General features: G+C 44.3%; 1 long non-coding RNA gene across 1 annotated transcript in view; it reads right to left on the reverse strand.

Moving 5' to 3' along the window:
• LOC109284028 (uncharacterized) overlaps positions 1-12,223 on the reverse strand; it is a 46,321-nt gene extending 34,098 nt beyond the window's left edge. The window contains exon 1 of the long non-coding RNA XR_002091338.2: positions 12,039-12,223. This is a non-coding gene — a long non-coding RNA (uncharacterized LOC109284028). The remainder of the gene's footprint in view (positions 1-12,038) is intronic.
• Between the last annotated feature and the right edge of the window lie 7,758 nt (positions 12,224-19,981).

Genomic DNA, 19,981 nt, shown 5'->3' on the forward strand with positions numbered 1-19,981 from the left:
AGGACCTGGTCCACAATTTTTCCAGGGCCTGAGGTGAGGCTGACTGGTCTGTAGTTCTCTGGATCCTCCTTCTTCCCTTTCTTGAAGATGGGCACTATATTTGCCTTTTCCAATCATCCAAGACCTCCCCCAATTGCCACGAGCAATCTTACAAAGATAATGGCCAGTGGCTCTGTAATCACATCAGCCAACTCAGCACCCATGAACGACATGTGCCCCCAGCAGCTGGGGGGGTATGGTGGCAGCAGGAGTGCGGCAGTGGGAATGCAGCAGCAGTAAGTGGGAGCTCCCGCAAATGCCACCGGCAGTGTCATCAGCAGGGGAGGGGAAGGGTGGCGAGTGCCGACCAGGGGCCGGCGGCCACCCACAGACGTCGCCAACAGTGATGGCGGTGGCCAGCAGGGATCAGCAGCACCTTTTTGTAGGGGTGCACCACCATGTTCAGGGGGTGCACGTGCATCCGCATGCATCCCCTACACATTGCCCCTGTCAGCACCCTTGGGTGCCCTGCATACTGCCCCATGGACTTCTACATGTCCAGCTTTTCTAAATAGTCCCTAATCTGTTTTCACCACTGTGGGCTGCTCACCTCCTTCCCGAACTATGCTGCCTGGTGCAGTAGTCTGGGAGCTGCCCTTGCCTGTGAAGACTAAGGGAAAAAAGGTGTTGAGTTCTTCAGCCTTTTCCTCATCAGCTGTCACTTGGTTGCCTCCCCGTTCAGTAAGGGACCCACACTTTCCCTGACTTTCTTGTTGCTAACATACTTGTAGAAACCCTTCTTGTTACCCCTTGTCCCTTGCTAGCTGTAACTCTAGTTAGTTGGCCTTCCTGACTTCATCCCTGCATGCCCAGACAATATTGTTATACTCTTCCCTAGTTGTTTGTCTGTGCTTCCACTTCTTATAAGCTTCTTTTTTGTGCTTAAGCTCACTGAAGAGTTCTCTGCTAAGCCAACCTGGTACCTTGCCACATTTGCTGTTCTTCCTGCACATCGGGATGGTTTGTTCCTGTGCCCTCAGTAAGATTTTTTTAAAATACAGCCAGTTCTCCTGGACTCCTGTAATAACAGGTACTAACTGAATGTGCAGTAACTGGTGCTACTGCGCAGTAGCACCAGTGCATGCCTTTTTAGTGCCACTAATGCACGGTAGACTAATTCTACTGCACATTAGTGCAATAGCACAGCTTTTGCCATGATGTGCTAATATGCAATAGAATTTATCTATTGCACATTTAGCATCTTGTATAGATGTGCCCTGCTAGTCTTTAACTTGGAACAAATTTGACTTGATATAACTAACTAGTCTCATTCCAAATAATTTCTAAGTGGTATTAAAACCCCACACTCAAAGTCAATAGGGCTACTCTTATACTTGAAATTGAACATGTGCTTCTGTTTTGCAGGGGGAGGGGAAGGGGGGTGCTGAATCAGGTGCCTGGCTGAATTTTTGAACCAGTGGCCAAATTAAGCCTTTTGTGTGCAAGCTGTATCCAAATGGTCATTGATTATGGTTATCACAGAATTTTCATAAAAATAGGAGAGAAATGACATATATCAGCTAAGGTTTAGTGAAAATTGTGTTTGCCTTTTTAGCAATATACCCATTTCAATAATAGGTTAAAATAGAAATTGCCAAAGTGTTGTTTTCTTTAGCAATCTAGGAATTGGATAATTATTGTGGTTTTGGTGTATAAAATATACTTGTGCATAAAACATGTCCAGTCCAAAACATAAAATTGCGGGGACGAATATGTAATGTGATTTGATAGAATTTTGGTACCGGAGGTGGGGGGACAGGGCTAGGGGAGAGAATCTATAGGCAGACTTCTCTGCTCAATCAGCTCCAAAGTGGAGTTCAATCCACTCCCCCCACCCCAGCCCAGCAGGCAAATACCTGTTGGGCCAGGGGGACCGCTCCAGCGCATGGCACTTATGTAAAGTGCCATGTGTTAGAGTGGTAGCCTGCATGCCTGTTAGCATTCAAAGAGATCTAGCTCTGCTTTGCACTTGCAACTGCATTAAGGCCAACTACAATCTTTACCTATGAGATTTTTATAAATTCAAGAACAATGTTTTCCCTGCTAGTATATCCAAATATAAACTAAAAGCCTGATTCAGATCAAACAAATACGAAAGTATTGCCTTTAACTAATATTTTGGGGGAACTAACTATTATCTTATCCTCCCATCCATTACACTTAGACTTCTGCAGAGAGATACTATGCCACATGAAAGAAACAGTGGCCATGAGGCTAAGAGGAATACATACTGGACCCAGGCCCAAGAGATCCTGGCTAGGCAACATATTCATACTAAAGATTGCTATAAAATAGTTCTTGGAATGACAGGCTTTCTTCTTCACAACTTCATGGAATTTCAAAGACACTTGACAAGCTGCATAGACCCACATTGTGAAGCATCCTATGGAATCTCAGCTAAAACTGTCAACATCTTGAGCGCCATGTGCAGAGATGCAAAGTATTTCATAGGTACACCAGAAGACAACAGATGTGAAACAAAGCTGTATTCTCTCTCTGCTGCTGTTCAGTGCTGCTATAGGCTGGATAAAGAAACATACAGGCAGTGCAAACATTGGCAAACATGGATAGATGGTGAATGCCTAGAAGATCTATACTTTGCTCATGATATTCCCCTACTGAATAGCACTTCTGAAAAACTACAAAGACAAACAAGCTAGGAAGAAAACAGGCCAAACAGGGATAAAATCATTCTTCTGTACACCACCTGGATGTCAGGCATCTCACCTTTGTTGATATGTCAATAAAGCCATTCAAGAATTGGTTGATGGTTGTACATCTTGTTTCCTCCTGCATATTGCTAGCCCTGGAAATTAATCCTTCATTCTCTGTACACAGGCTGATGAGGTAAACTGAGTCACAAAATATTATACCAAAACGAACATAGTCAACAAAAGAATATCACAGTAAAACCCATAGTCTGTCACAGAAGGTAAAAGCATGGAGATGGAAAAACAGTCTGCATATCTGGTCAGCACAATACTAGTCAGTGGAGACCTCAAGAAGAAAATGACATCAAGGATAGAAAAAGTATCAGCAATATTCACTAAACTACATATTGAAATCAAAGCTACACAGCACCAGAACAAAACTGAAACTTTACCATGCACACATAATCTCAAAACTAACATACAGTTGTAAGAGATGAAGATTTAAGAGTGGTGAATAGGAAACTACAGGCCTTTGAAAGCAGGTGTCTACTAAGAACTGCACTCATTTAAGAAAAAGATAATATCAGCACCAAAAAAAACCCTGAGAAATTACCAACCAGCAGCTCTTTTCCATCAGAAGGAAATGCTGGGCATATTTAGAGAGTGCTTTCCATCACAGAGAGAAACTCTCCTATGAATTGTCAGGTAGAAACCAAACTGTGAGAAGAAATTCATACTCCCGGGAAAGCCTTTAGAAAAGTCCTTAGCAACCTGAGTAGTCTATTTAAACACTTTAAAACAGGTGGAAGCAGCAAAAATACAAGGCAGTAGAAGAGACCCACTTTTTTCCAACTCACTAGGCATGTCTACACATGCATTTGATTCAGGCGCAGTTTACTATAGTGTAAACTACAATTAAGTGCTCCCAGGCAGGAGTCTACACATGCAGGGACTAGGGAGAAGATTTGCTGCTCTTAGTACCAAACTTCCTGCAGCCCAGCAATGGGCCCCTGCTGTCACCAGGGTTTCTCCAGGCTCCCGTTGCAGCTGCCAGCAGCCATCTTTAAAAACCAGCCCTGCTCTCTTCTCCCTGGCTAGCCACTTCCCTGCCCAGGATCAGTGTGCCCAGCGCAGAGGCAGCACACAGCAGCTGTCTTCTTGCCCACTCTGCCTCCCTGCACTATGGCTGCTCCAGCTCCTGCCCCTGGCAGTAACAATCAGTGCCCTGGGCTCCTGATGGCCACTGGCCTATGGCCATCTCACCCCGCCTAGCTCCCCCATGCCAAGCGACCACCTGCCTGCCTGCCTCGTGCCATCCCAGGGCCACTGCCATAACCACACAGCTGCTGCCAGCAGGGACTCCAGTGAGAGGCTTTTGGATGTCATCACTAGGGCCACCATTGCCCTGCTGGGCCCCCAGCCCCGCCACCTCTGGGCTCACCATTCCAGCCAGGGCTGTTGGCTGAACATCATCCAGCACACCTGGGATGATGAGCAGTAGACGGATGTGTTCCAGCTGAACTGGACCACCTTCGGGGGCCTTCTCCAGCATCTCTGGCCCCACCTGGAGCAGAAGCACACTAGCTGCACCAGGCTCTCCCCACAAACACCCAGCTGGCCCTCACCCTGCCGAAACTGGCCACATCTGCCAGCCTGCAGTATGTCAGCCACCTCTTTGGTGTGGGCAAGGCCACTGCCAGGAAGGCCATCCTGGAGGTGTGTGGGGCCCTCCAGGACATGCTCTGCATCCATTACCCCACGATGGTGGTGGTGAGGTTCTACGGCCTGGGTTTCCCCCAGTGTGCCAGGGCCTTGGGGAGGACCCCCATCCCCATCACCTGCCTGCCCCACAGAGACTGGCCCTAGTATGGCTGCAGGGGATTTCACTCCATGGTCCTGCAGGCTGTTGTGGACCACTGAAGCACATTCATACACATAAGTGCCAGCTGGGCATGCAGGGCCCACAATGCCTGCATATTTTGAAAATCTGGCCTGCGGGCCCTGGTGGAGAGTGCCCACTTCATGACAGGGGTGCTAGACCTAGAGCTGGTCGCTGCTGTGGTCCTGCCCCTGCTCACTGGGGACCCTGCCTACCTACTCCTGCTTTGGCTGATGTAGCCCTACACTGGACACATGGACCCCTGCCAGGCCCATTTCAACCAGTACCTGGGCTAGACCCACACCCTCATGGAGTGCACCTTCGGCTGCCTTAGGGGTCACTGGTACACCCTCACTGCCTGCCTTGAGTTCACTGAGGAGAACCTCCCCCAGGTCATCATTGCAGCCTGTGTGCTGCGAGGCCTGGGGGAAACTGTTCCATGAGGCTTGGATGGAGGAGGCATCGCAGGTAGAGGATGCCTGCAATGGGAGCACCAATGGCAGCAACAGCACCAGGCCTGGCCCCGCCCCTGCCACCCCACCAAGGCACGAGGGGAGCTGCATACCAGCCAGCAGGGGCCAGTGCAGTGGGTGCAGGAGACTGTAGCCAATCACCTCCTCCAGCAGTCCCTGCTCCAGCCCACCTGCACTACCACCCCCCACCCCACCCCACCCCACCCACACACCCATTCCCAGCACTATGCTCACTACATACACATGTAAGATGATCAGATTGGTGGTCATCCATGCACACATGCCCAGGAATCATGGTAAGTTGGCCGGGCAGACCTGGACCCAGGTGATCCCTGCATGATCCCCTGGGGCTGGTGGGCTGCTGGGTGATGGCTACCTGCTGCCTGCCTCCCCTGCCCCATTCCCAGGCCAGGACAGGCCAGGATCCTGGCAGCACCTCCTGGCACAGCCCCAGATCCCACCACACCCCTCTTCTCCTGCAGACCAACCACTCTGCTGCACTGTTTCCCAGGTCATGGTGCCTGGCCTTGGGAAGTGCAGGGTTCCCAGAAGACTGAGATGAGTTGCCTGCACCCCTACGCTCTGCAGGGAACCTCTCTGGGGAGGTGCCCTGGGGCCAGTCCCCCACTGCACTGCTGCTGCACCCCAAGCATGCCCTGCTGCATGTGCCCTGGTGGTGCATGATGAGCTGTTTGTGCAGCCCAATCTACTATGCCCTGATGCCGTTTGTCTTCATGGTGCCTCAGGTACATGTGTGCACCTGGTACAGGACCTTGAACTATGATGACATGGGGGGGCAAGCCAAGGCTGCCCCACAAGATCTGCTACCACCTGGAGGGCTACCCGTGGCTGTGCTACACATCGCTGCCCCCCTGAGGAAGACATTGCCACTGGCATAGATTCATTCTTCGGTGTGCAAGAAGCCTGTGCCCGCCTAACTGCAGGGGCATGGGCTGATCAGTAAAGTTCTGCCCTGTGTCCTGCTTCTCTGCATGCTGTGGGGGAAAACCCATAGCGATCAGAGTGTGGACAGGGTGGGTGGCAAGTGGGGGCAGGGCCAAGGGCCAGAAGGCCCTCCCCCCTCTAATGCAGGCCTTACTGCATGGCCAGGGCTGGCATGGGTGGTGGCTCCACATGTTCCTGCTTGTCAGTGACAGCATGCAGCTCCAGCCAGTGTCCTCAGACTGAAGGACACATTGTGTAGGCACCTGGCTGGAGCCCCCACCAGGAAGAAGCTGGTGCTGCTGGCAGCCAGCAGTGTGATGGCCAGCCATGCCTCATGGCTGGCCTTAGGACTGCAGAGTTGGTGAGGCAGGTGCTGACTAGGGCTGTCTGAGCTGCTGGTGGAAACTGCACCTGGGAAGCTGGGCAGGATGGGCTGCTGGATGGCCAAGGGGCCCTCCCTTATTGGCATGTCACTGAGGGTGCCAGGCCAAGGTGAGGACTCGGGCATGCTACTGTATACAGCATAGTTGTGGTCTGGGTCCTGGGGTGCAAGGATGGCCATCTGCTGCTAAATAAAGGGCATGGACTTGTGGGCACTGCCGGACCAACAGCTGTGGTCAGACACAGAGATCTACTGTACCTACAAGGCCTGGACCTTTATATGGCACAATTGCGCCAACCGATCATGCCTGCACTCCTGCATCTGGTCTGACAGGGCCTCATAGATGTCCATGTTGAAGTGGCTGCTATGCTCAAACTGACACTACATTTCTGCCTCACCCCACAGTGCCGCAAGGTTGCCAGTCTCCTCCTTTATCCAGTTGGGGACCCAGGTAGTGGACAGAGCCATGGGCACATCTGCAGATGGGGAGGAAGCCATCAAGGGTTCCGCACTGGCAATCTGGGTCCCCATTCAGCTGTTCCTGAGCTGCTGGGCCTGGGCAGCTGCCTGCTGTGCCCAGTGCAGGGGCATGGCAGGGGACAGGCATCTGTGCAGCAGAGGTAATGCCCCACAGCAGGCTGGGCAGGCTGCTGGGAGTAAGCTGCTGGCAGGTAGGGCTGGCCCTACCAGCCAGAAGCTGCCTTCAGCTGGCCCTGGGGGCTGACAGGCCTGGCTGGAAGCTGGAGCAGACTGCTGCACCCTGCAGCACCCTGAGGCCCTTGATAGGGTGGCACTGCCAGCTGCACAGCAGTACAGAGGTAGTCAGAGATACTGGGGTACAGGCCTACTAGCACAGGTAAGCTTTCGCCTGCCCAGAGGGACATAGGGTCTGGAGTGCCCTCAGTCTCCCTGAATGTGTACTCCAGGGCTCAAAACATCTGCAGGCTTTTAAAGCCTGAGGCAGGAGCTGCCATAGAGGCAGCCCAGCCCTGGAGCAGGAGAGGCTCCCATCCCAGAGCCCTGGGGCTAGCCTGAGGGAGGCCCCCTAGTGATTGGGTTGACCCAGGAGCAAACTTGCTCCCAGGTCACATCTACACATTTATTACTGTGTAATAACTAAACCTGCTTAAATTTGCTACCTGCATTTGCAGGTAGCAAATGAAGTGTGATTAAGAGTTTTTACAGTGCAGTAAACACATGCACCTGTAGATACATGCACTTACTGATCAGTAAACTAGGCTACTGTGCAGTAAAGCATCTTGTATAGACAACCCCACTATCAAACAAATTAGGTTTCAACTAGTCTCTAGCATATTTAAATACCTTTCTTTTATTTCATCCCTCATATTTATACTTCACCTGCTTCTGAGAATGGATAATAAATAGGAAAAAATTAAAACAGAACACATTGCTGTTTTAGGAGTCAACACAACTGACTAGATAAAGCAAAGATGTAGCATCTTGATATTGTGTTGTAATTTATCCAAATGTCCATAAGTGTATAAAAGAGTGCAGAAAATCACAGATAATGAGGTAAATAGCACAAATATTAAAATATAATTTGACACCCAAGCTGCTTTTTTCATATAACGTGACAGATATCAGAAAGATTTGATATGTTTTCAGACCCTTGACCCTGGCAGATGCAGTGCTGTTATTCCTGAATAATTACATGAAAATTAAAATATAGTTTTAAAATATCTGGATTTTATATGGTGTTATCATTTGTCTTGGGAAGTTATACTGATATGTATGAAACAGCCATGTCTCAAGACTTTTTACCTATGTTTCAGCACAGTTACCCAAATAATACAAGTAATGGAAAAAACTATTATTTAAATTCAAAGAACAGTTTAAATGGCATTGCAAACGAAATAATATGAAATGCCTTGTTTTTTTGCATGCTCAACCTGAGACACCTTATAGTGACCAAATTTCTAGAACCTACAGAGCACTCATGCTGTGACAATCAGAATCTGAAACTCAGAAGCATCCCATATCACTGCTCATTTTCCAAAATCATAGCCTTTAGAGCCTAAGGTTAATAGTTATATATTTAGGAACTGAAATGGATGGATTTTTTTCATGGATTTTGGGTACTGCCAGCTCCTTGTGAAGTCCCTGGGCTTAAATCTTCTCTTGTTCCTTTGGTTATATTGTAAAACATAGGAATATAGGTATGCTGGACATAGGACTAGGAAGACTTCCTGGTTCATGGAGTTCTGTATTAGTTCAGGCAATCATGTCTTACAACTTCTTTCAGAAATATATTTTGCCCCACAACTCCTACTGGAAACGTACTCCAGAAACTCACTCCTCTGATAATTAGGAACATTCTTCCAATTTCCAGCTAAAATTTATGGGTGTTCAGTTTATACACAATTGTTTTGTGTCAGCACTATCTATTAGCACAACTAGTTCTTTCTCCTCAGTGGCCACGTCTACATGAGATGCTGACTGTGACATGGTGAAAAGTTCAAGTAAGTGTCTCCCTTCTGAGTAGCACAATTCCAAGTATCCAAGCAGCCCATACAAAGTGCTGTTTGGTGGGCTGTATGTATGTTTGGGGCATGTGCTCTGAGAAGCTGGAAGTGTTGCTAGCTGAGTGATTGCTGCCTGTGCCTGACAGAAGCCCTAACAAGGGAACAGAACCAGTCCAGGCCCAGCAGAGTATACAAGGAGACTCTCCAAGCCAGGGAGCCATCAAACGGAGGCAGCAAACAGTGAAAACAGTTTGCAGGCAGTTTGCTCCTCACCCCCTTTGAGGGGACAGCCTTTCAGCTTAGCATGAGGAAGCAGGGAAAAAGGAACCCTTTGGGGCCAATGTGTGCTTGGAAGAAGGGCAGTAAAGAGAAGAGGCAGATTAAGAGAGCCAAGGAAATAGCTGGAAGATGTCACAATGCCAGAGCCACTACCAGTGCCTCTGCTTGCACATGTGAAGTTTCTCTCCAGGCAGGACCACTCACCATTTTGGCTTCCACTCAGGTCCAGGTTTGGTGTTTTGGGGAATGTGAGTTGCAGGTCCCTTCTAGTGATGGCCAAGTGAGGGAGTGCCTGTGGTGTGAGCAGTGCCTCCTAGTGATATCTTTCAGGGAACAGGCAAGAGAGCTACAGCAGGAGATAGTGAGGCTCTGAAGTATCCTCTGCCATGAGGAGTTCATCGATTCAGTGCTGGAGAAGACCTCCAGGACTGTGGAGGAAGAACTGCCAGAAGCAGCGCTAGAGGGAGAGGACATGGACTCCCAGGAAGCTGGAAGCCGGAAGCTTGTGACTTCTGGCAGCAAGCAGAAATCTTCATCTCCACCTTCAGAATTCATCTGGAGAATAGATATGGAGCCCTAGCAGCTGAGGGCAAGGAGCATCTCACATTGGTGGAGGAAGACAGGCCAGGCCTCCCAAAAGTGGGAAGGATTGAGACAATCACCACCAAGAGGAAGCAATGGGTAGTGGTGGTTGGAGATTCCCTTCTGTACCAGGTGGAGGAATCCATCTGCCAATCTAACCTGTTGCCTCAGGAAGTCTGCTCCTTCCTGGAGCCTGGATCCGAGATGTCATAGAGGGATTACTGAGATGCATCTAGACATCCGAAAGAAATTGGAGAGAATCCAGTGGACGGTAACAAAAATGGTTTGGGGGCTGGGGCATGTGACTTATGAGGGGAGGCTGAGGGAACTAGGTTTATTTAGTCTTGAGAAGAGAAGACAGAGAGGATTTAATAGAAGCCTTTAGCTACCTGAAGGGGGGTTCAAAAGAGGATAGAGCTAGACTGTTCTCAGTGATGGCAGATGACAGACCAAGGAACAATGATCTCAAGTTGCAGCAAGGGAAGTTTAGCTTAGGTATTATGAAAAACTTTTTCAGTAGGAGGGTAATAAAACACTGGTACAGGATACCCTAAGAGGTTGTGGACTCTCCATCCTTGGGGGGTTTTAAGACCCAGCCTTGCCTGGGATGATCTAGTTGGGGATGGTCCTGCTTTGAGCAGAGGGTTGGACTAGATGATCTCCTGAGGTCCCTTCCAACCCTAATTTTCTATGATTCTATGACAGGGAACAATCTTGTGCAAATCATTATAGTACAGCATTGGGAAGGAAGAGTTTTGCCACTGCCCAGGGCACAGACCCTGATAGTTAGGTTTCTGTAAAAGGTATTGATACTATACAGATGTAGGTTAGCTGTTGGCTGTGATGTAGGTGATGCTGTGATAAAGCCAGCAGTGATAGTGGCTGAATCAGATGCAGTGATGGCTGCCATTCTTGTGCCCCCTCTAAGTTGGCTCCCAGGTTTGATGCCTCAGCCACTCAACCTTCGTTAAGCTACATAAAAATTCAGAGCACGTGCACTTTCTTGTAAGTCAGTAGGGCTCAGAGGGACAACAAACAGAAGCTCTTCTGGCCTAAAATACTCCTAATAGGGACAAGGAAAGAAGAATTGGTAGTAAACATTTTTGCAGAGGAGACCAGCCTCCATGAGATCATCCTCACTGCATTTAGCTCCCCAGAGAAGCAGAGGACACATACATTGTGACTAAAACATGAAGTTATTCATAGGACACTATTCTGCCTCCCACAGCATTTTAGAAAATGAAGCAGTGATGGAACAGTCAACACTCTTAAAGCTAAAAGACACTGTTTTCTTACATAAATAGAGGATAGGAAACCATTTATATTTAATTTGTGAATTATTTTAAGGTAATATCCTTTTCCATCTTTCAAAAGACAAATATTTCTAACAGTAATATCCTTTATTTGCCTACATATATAGTTGGGATAAAGGTAGACACACTTTTGAATACAAGATATGCTTTCCCATCTTTCGCATTTATGCACCATTTGTGATCCTGCAGTGCAGTGTAAATGCACAGGCATATGTACAACTACTGAGCACTCGAAGTGGGCTTCAGTGTAGCCAGGCACATAATTGGCTCCAGGTACCTGAATGTTAAGTCCCCAAACGTTAGTTCAGTAAAAGATGTTGGATGGGGAGGAAGACATGAACCCTCCTATACTTTGGCTTAACAGCCCATTTGTTAGAGCACTTGCCAAGGAAGCAGGAGGTAGAGATTTTAAACAGCTCTTACCCAGAGGGTTTTAAGCCTGCATCTCTCAGATTTCCCTGCAGAGTGCTCAGACATTATCCAGTGTCCTTTCCAGTCATGCTCCTGCAGTTGGCACACTAGACCTTGCATTTAATGTTCATTGGGTAGAGCGCAGCAGGGAAGTTTCTTTCCCATTGAGAATAATGGGCCCCTTCCTAGTTAGGGCTTCATTTATCTGAATGAGCCACACACCCTTTGATTTATGCCCTTCTCTCCTGGCACCACACATCATCCTCTCTTGGCTGCCTTGGGGGCCAGCTTCAAAAGTAGAACTAGACAGCTGACTAGATAATTCCTAACTTGTGGCAGCGAGCAGTGAGAGGTGGGGCCCCTCCATGAATCAGTGGTAGTGGGGGCACAGAGGGGGAACTCCAAGATTAAAGGAGCTGCTGCACCATGAGCTGGGCCTGCAATTTAACTCAGGGCTTACTCATGTGTCTATGCTGTATATGGAATAAGATCCCAAATTGTGTAAAGTACCAACAATGGGGTACTTGGGGGTCGGACTCGATGATCTATTGAGGTCCCTTCCGACCCTAACATCTATGAATCTATGAACAATGGTACTTACGTGACTGGGTAACTGTCATTTGAACATGCAAAATATAACGGGATTCTGCTCTAGATGTTCAGGCTACTTCCTGGGTCTGTTCCCCAGCCCTGAGCTCAGCATACCATGTCCCTGCATTGTCAACAGGTCCCTTCTTCTCCCGCCTGCCCCATGAAAAAGAGGTAGGACATCCTGCCAATTTTCAAGCCAACTAAATCTCATATATCAGCCCAGGACAAGAGAGGATTCATTGGTCTGAGAGCTCTGTGATTGTGTTTCTGTGATTCTATCATGTGGGGCAGACAGGAATTTGCCACAGAATATTAGACTTTGGAACCTAAGATTTCATTAGAATATTATGGCTCAGATTGAAGCTAGTAACCCATTGGAAAACATTTACTAACTGTTTACACATTCATTAGCTGATATTCACTGTTACTTGACCAGCTGACTATCTGATCATGCTTCTGCCTGTTAGAGTTGTGGAGAAATCCTTGAAACTGAGAATTCAGTGGTTGTGATACAGTGAAGTCTTCTTGACACTTCATGAAGTCAGAAAAAAAACCTCTCTCTGAAAAGTTTGAGCTGCCTTACTTAACTGGCATGCTTGAATCTGAAACCTAAAGGTGACCATTTAAAAAAATCAGCTTTGATAAATTGTTTCAAAATAATAAAGTCCATCTCAATGTGAAATACATCTTACATTTTGACTTTATCTTGTCCCTTAGAAAATTCCTCAGAAAACAAGGTGTGTCATCCTACCAACTGTTCGCTCTTACCTGGTTCTAGAAGTCTATGACATGTGAGATGAGTAACTTTATCTCATTTGAGTCATACATTTGACCAGGAAAACATCCCAGGTTTAGCTTGCAGTGGTGAGAAAAATGGAGTCACTAAATAACAACAACAGCAGGAAAGAATAAAGATCTTGTCATTCCAGAAATTCATTTTGTAAAATACAAGTTAACTACAGGCATTAGCTTGCAACAATGTGTTTAAATAAAGTTCCAGCCAAATCTGTCACTTTTTTCTAAAGTGATCTATGAGCATCCATTTGGTGTTGATTCCAAAACTGTTTGAGACCGTGCAAAAATGTGGCTGTCAGAAGGGAAAAGAATGCAAGTTGATTCTTTGTGTATGATGTTCCTTTAGAGAAATACTGGAAACATTTTATATTATTTCTCCCTGGGAGGAAGAGGGGGGGTGGGGAGTGGGTGAAGAACCTGAGATCATTTATATGTGGAGTAAAGTATCCAAAATCTTGTCTATTATCATACATAGAGATCCCTTAAGCATGCAACATAACAAATATTTAATGTCTCTCCTTTTTCAGCTTTCTTCTGTCACCTGCATATTTGACAAATTGTTCTTTAATGTACTAATGTGATCTTTATGGATAATCAGTTATCCAGTTCAACTGCCTGTGACACAAGCTAGTAACCTGTGGAAAACATTTACTAACAGTTTACACATTCATTAACCATTATCAATCAGTACAGTTTTACTTTTAGCTGGATCTATGAAAAACGCATGAAGGTAAAGGCAAACTCTGGTTTGTGGTATTTGCTGTGAAGCCCAGAAGAAGCAGCAGCAGCAGCCTGCAATCTATCATGCATAAAAGTAGAAATAACATTTATGAGCCCACTCATGTAAAGCTTGAGTAGGCAGATTCATGAAATTCACTGAGATTTGGATTAAATTTAAACCTTTCTATACAGCTCCACTTTTGATTAGAGCTGTGTGTGCAGTGAAAAAAACTCACATTTGAATGAAACTTGGGTTTTAAGAAGTTTGAATGTGCTCAAATCTAAATTGAGCTCTAAGCTTGATCTGAAAATGTACAGTGGGTCAATTTACATTCAGTATTATAAGGGGGGATGGGACAAAAGAGATAGCACTCCATCCCTTTAGAATTTTAGCTGTGGGTCATAGTTTATTAATATAAGGATCAACACACACTTGACTTTCTGTAGCTCCACTTATTAAATTATGAGGCTTGAAGTGCCTAAATAGCAGCTAGACAATAGAAACCCCAGGAAGGTGAATTCTATAAAAACAAAAATCTTATCTCTACTTCCTATAAAAATAATATAGTATAACATATTTTAAATACTATTTCAGGAGTTCACCTTTTAATTTTTAATTTGCAATTTATGAAATACAAAATGCATGTCTCAGGAATGCTGAAAAGAAGAAATAAATACTTAGTGATCACATTTGCAAAACTAACACATAATATTTATGGTTAGTATGTATAAATTCTATATGTGGGTCAGTCTCTGTAGCTGTTACTTGATTTTCAGTAGATGCAGAAAAAATCACTGAGGCTTAGAATTTATTTTAATATCTAAATACATTCTCACCTCATCATTCAGATGACTTGTGGACTACAAATAAAGTCATACATTGCATGAAGATGGAGAGATTGAATCACAAATCCACTCCATTGGAAAAAAAAAATTAAATAGAGATGGACCAAAAATGAGACCAGGAAGCCAAACCTCTCAGATATTTAGTTAAGTTTCAGATACAGACTCTTGAGTTCAAACCTGCCTTTTGCCCTTGGCTTCCACTCAGACCCAAAGAGAGAAAAAAAGAAAAATGCCACCTTCTCAGATCCAAAACAGAAGAATTCTGCACCCCTCACCTCACCCTCACTCTCCCAGATCTAATGAAGCTTAAAACTCTGTTTTCTGTGGTTAAAAAAAAAGCAGCATCAAGAGTAAGAGCCACCCCCAAAAAACCTAAACTGTAGTAAAAATAAATCTGATACGTTTATGAAAGAGAGCTGAACTAACAAGATTTTGGTACCATAAAATCCAAACTTGATTCCAGATGTCAAGTGAAGACAAATATTCAGATGCTTTAAGTTAAACACAATACACAGGTGTTTACAGTATTTGGGTCATATTGGGATGTATTGTATGGATGAATAGCAATGTATAAGAAGCAACAACCATCTAAATCAGTGGTTTTCAACCTGTGGTCCACAGACCCCTGGGCGTCCACAGACTTGTGTCTAAAGGGTCCACGAAAGATGACTATGATCAATGAAAAGTATGTGAATACCAACACTTACAATTCAAAGGGGTCCACACCTCCATTTAGAATTCCCAAAGATGTCTGCACCTCCATTCAAAGCTTTTTAGGGGCCCTCAAATGAAAAAATAGTTGAAAATCACTGATCTAAATTAAAGGAAATACAAATCATTTGCAACAAACTAACCTTAATTTAAAGATTTATGATTTCTTCCACAATAGTACTTTGATAATTTTGAACATTTAGTATTTTTTTTTGTTAAGGATTCTACAATCAATGTTATACATTGTCATGCATATATTATCATTAATATTAATTCATGCAAAAATGGATGACATTGAAAAATACATTCAAAATTACTAATATATTTATGAGTTTTGAACAAAATATTTCAAGACAAACCTTTCATATTTATTACGTGTTTATCATTAATCATATTTGATAAACCACAACTGAAGCAAATGCAGGACAATCTGACTTAGAAGAAATGCAAGCTGACTTATCTTTGTTTCCTTTTTGGAGTTTGCAAGTGAAATGAAAAAAAGCATCAACAAATATTTCAAAGAACAAGCCAAGCAAATGTACCAGTATTTTCAGTCCTTTCTATTTATTTATTTGTTTATGAGCATTCAGATGAGACTTTTTTTTTCTGCAGCAAGACTATTCTTTGGAATAAGTGCATATATGGCGCACAGGCCTGCTGTATGCTGAAATCAATGAGAGCCAAGAAACTCAGACAAGAGACTGACAAGATCAGTCCCAAAGACCTTTAAAAGACACCTTTTCCGTGTGTGTGTGTGTGTGTGTGTAGACACACACACACACACACAAATACATATATGTGTATATATGTGGATATCTATATATATGTGTGTGCGCGCATGTATGCATTTATATGTATATTCTGTATATACTGTGTGTGTGTGTGTATGTATATATGTGCGTTTGTCTTTTTCACAAAATTATGACAGTTAAAAGGACATATTCTTCATAATGTACCTTACACCATCCAAACTTAGAATGAAAAAATGCCATAGAACTTAGATGCTCAGTTATTGCTACACAGCACTGTTCAGCCACCTTTTCAGGCTGTGGACCAGACTGACCCAGCTCAGGTCAGAGGGACGTAGGCCTAGGACTTAGTCACTGCTTCCACTGCCACTTCTTCCTGCTGCGAAATGGGGGAAGTATTCATTACTACTGCTTCTCCCTAGTGTGGCACAGAAGCTGCCTCCACTACTACACATTGCTGAAGCATGTCCCCCCCTCCCCCCCTGATGCTGAATGCTGCCAAAGAACCATGTCTGCAGACCAGATTTGATGGCTCCATGGGTCAGATCTAGCCCCATAGATTAACCAATGAATTAGTTTATTGATTTTCTAAGGATATCTTTGGTTTTCAGGGTTCTCCAACTAAATGTTTTGTCATACTTGTAATGTAAGTGTCTCACTGCCTTGACCCTACATAGGAGCAAGAGCACTCCTGCTGTACCTTACAAGTCCCACAAAATACATTTCAAGTTCATTTGTAAGCAAGGAAAAGAAGAGGGGAAGATTGCAGGGGGTACCTTATACCAAAGACTGAATTCTATTTCACTTATATGCACCTAGATGCTTCTTAAAGGCTCAATTGCCTTCCACCCATTGGCTGTCTGAGTGGCTTTGGTGCCTAAGTCCAATTCTGTTCTACACCGCTAAGGTCCATGAAAATCCATTAAACCACCTACTTTTTTAATACATCATTATCTGACCCTTAAAATTGAGTAACAACGCAGCAGTGAGGAGGAATACACCTTTTGCATTAACTGTTTTTGGTCCCAAGTGTTTGAAATAAAAATGCAAATAAATGCACACACTGAAAATCATTCATATTAAAAACCTCAGGACTGTTAAGCCATTTTTATCATCTTGGGGGTGTTTGTGATTTTTGAACTTCTGGAGCTCGCAGTAATATTCCTCTTATCTCCCTTACCTGATTAATCCCATGGAAGTCATGGGACCAGACATAAACCCTTTAATGTGAGAAAATATTAAAGAATTAGGCCCATCATGAATAAGCCCATAGAGACAGTTATCTGAGCTATCTTTATTATTTAAAAATGCACTTCCTTTGCCTGCCACTGTACACCCAGAGAAAAAACAAACAAACTTTTATTCCCAGGTGCTTTTTTCAGTGGTGTCTTATAACCACTTTTATGGGGTGAAGGTAAATGAAGAAAATGAACTCTGATAATCACATTTTGCATCTGATTGCTGTTCTTACTGTTAGCCATTAGATGTACTACTGGTATTTCACTGATGCACCCCTGAAAATTTAGAGCAATCTGTCAGTACTTTGGATGGCAGAGGGAGGGGATTATGTTGACCTCTGGAGAGCTGGGGGTGGGGAGGAGTAGAAATGGCATCTTACCTGACAGGGTTCTCCTTGGATGGCAAATGCTACTCCTGAGGCTGCTTTTGTTGCAGTTTGGGCTCAGCCTGCTGCTGCTGAAAAACAGGCAGCAGCATGGGTTCCCCAGGGACCCTTTAGAGCCCCGTTCTTTTTCTAACCCCTGGTGCAGGGCTGTGCCTTCCATGGCGAAGCGTCCTCAGGGGGAGCACCTTTTTATCCCCCCCACCAGAAACATTGGGCACCAGCTTCTTGCTGTGGAGTCTGCACCTGCCCAGCTCCTATAATCAGGCAGCCCGGAGCTGCACTTGTCATGGGAAAGACTCCCAGGGGGAGGGGGAATACTGGCACCCCATATAAAGTGCCCAGGGCTGCACCTTTGCCACCTCCCCCCTCCCCTCTAGATATGCTCTTGGTTTCTAAGGACCCATACAGATTGAATGTTTCAAAGAAGGGTAAAACTGGCTTCTAGAAGGAATGCTGCCCTAGGGTTGTGAAAAAGTAGCAGCCCAAAAATAGTTAACTCTGAGAAAATAATATATTTTAAAAGGTTTTCCTAATACATGATGAAACATTAAATGCTTCCTTTTAAGAAGTCTACCTTCTTGCCTATCTTGCCATGCTGCAGTTTAAACAAATGTCTATGATGCAACTGTATGTGTTATGCTCCCTCCTCTAAGTTTTCAAAGAGATGTTCTGGGTTTAACCAGATAGTCATGTTAAAAGCAGTTTCCTTAGCCTGTTCCTGTATCCAATTGCACTGGAAATATTAGGGTTACTTCACTTGGGCCAAATAGATGACACTACTGTAACTGAGAGCAGAACATGGCTTGATGTCAGCTTACAAATTAAAGTAAATAGGGTTTAATGACAGAGATTCGGGCATTATATCTAACTTCAGAAACAGTGCCAGAATAGTTCTGCTGAATGTTTACTAATGTTGCATTTAAAAAGAAAAACCTGGAACCCTCAGCTTTGATAATGCCACTAAATTTTGGCCAAGCAGCCACTGAAAACCTAAATATCCTGCTGCGCTGATGGATGGGGAGAAAAGACTCGGATGTAGTGCAGAGCAGCAAAACAGAGGTGATGCACTTTAAATGAACTTGCTGTTCAACAGCTAATAAGTGCAGTAGCAAACACTAATGACAAAAAGCAAGCTTAGTAGGAAGTATTATCAACAAAAGCTACTTCCATTTCTAGATGTGATCTTTTCTGAGTCGAATTGGCACCATTTCTACTAGGAAAAGAAAGAGAATATCAAATACAAAATGTCATAAAAAATGGGACACCACGGACCCAGATTCTATTCTGCCTTTTGGACATAAAAATGGATTTAGAAATCTAAGTGTTATTCTTTTCTACCCTGTTCAGGTTCCTGAAAATCTATGCCACATTGACTTGTGTAACACATCATCATCTGACTCTTAAGAATGAATCACAAAAAGCAGTAAGGAAGAAGAGGACCAACCCATTTTCTACATTAGTAGTTTTTCAAGGACTCAAGGAGGGTGGATTGAAATTGCATTTAGGTGCCTAAATCTACTAACATGCTTAGTAAGCGTAATAGAATTTTTCTTCGTGTCTCCGTATAACATTTGAAACTCAGGCAGAACATATAAAATAGCTTGGGGACATTTCATTGTTTCATCTTGAACTCAATAAAAACAACAGTAAATGATGCAGGCCCTTCAGGTTCTATGTATGCATGTTATGTACCTATCGTGTTTGTTTTCTTTCCTTCTTTCTTTCCTTCCTGCCTTTCTTAGTAGTTAAGGGCTGATGGAGCAGATAATTTAGATCCACAAATCAATCTAAATAATTAATCATTCAATAGGAATTCAGAAGTAAGCAGCTAAATGGTAACACGCCATTCATTTAGCTGCCTGAAATGTCATGATCAAGTAAGCTTTTCATTCACAAGTTTGTCTAATTTTATCCAAACTGTACAGTTGGTCTAATAAAAGATATTGCCCCAAAATATCCTTGCCTCTCACATAATTCCTGGACCATCATGTCTACAACATCATTTTAAGTCTACTGTGACCAAACAGAACATTTTATCCAAAAAGAGAAGGTTTATTGATAGTCACAGTCAACATTGCAGGACTGCGAAACTGGCTAGCAACGTAGGACTGGATGCCCCCTCTCCTTTCCCCTTGCTGAAATAAACTGGAACGTTGCACTTGAGGTCATGGGATCATTCTCAGACCCATAATGCTAAACTCAGGCAAGTGATAATGTTCATTAAACAGAGGAGCCAAAACTTTGAATAAGCCCAATACTTTAAACATTAACAACAAGAGTTACATGAAGCCACACGTAAACAAAATGTTTAGCAGACTGGAGAAAAACAGTGCCATAGGTTATGAACTGTATGCATTCTTCTCTTGTACAGTTTCAGATTAATAGTTGCAGCTTGTAACATCTCAAGATCCGTAGTAAAATAAGTAGAACAAATTCCTACATCATAATGACTACTTCTTGAAATGTAAAAATAGGATAATATATGTAGATGTCAATGCTTTCGTTCTG

This window comes from Alligator mississippiensis, chromosome 3 (genome assembly GCF_030867095.1).
Source record: "Alligator mississippiensis isolate rAllMis1 chromosome 3, rAllMis1, whole genome shotgun sequence".
Taxonomy (NCBI): domain Eukaryota; kingdom Metazoa; phylum Chordata; order Crocodylia; family Alligatoridae; genus Alligator; species Alligator mississippiensis.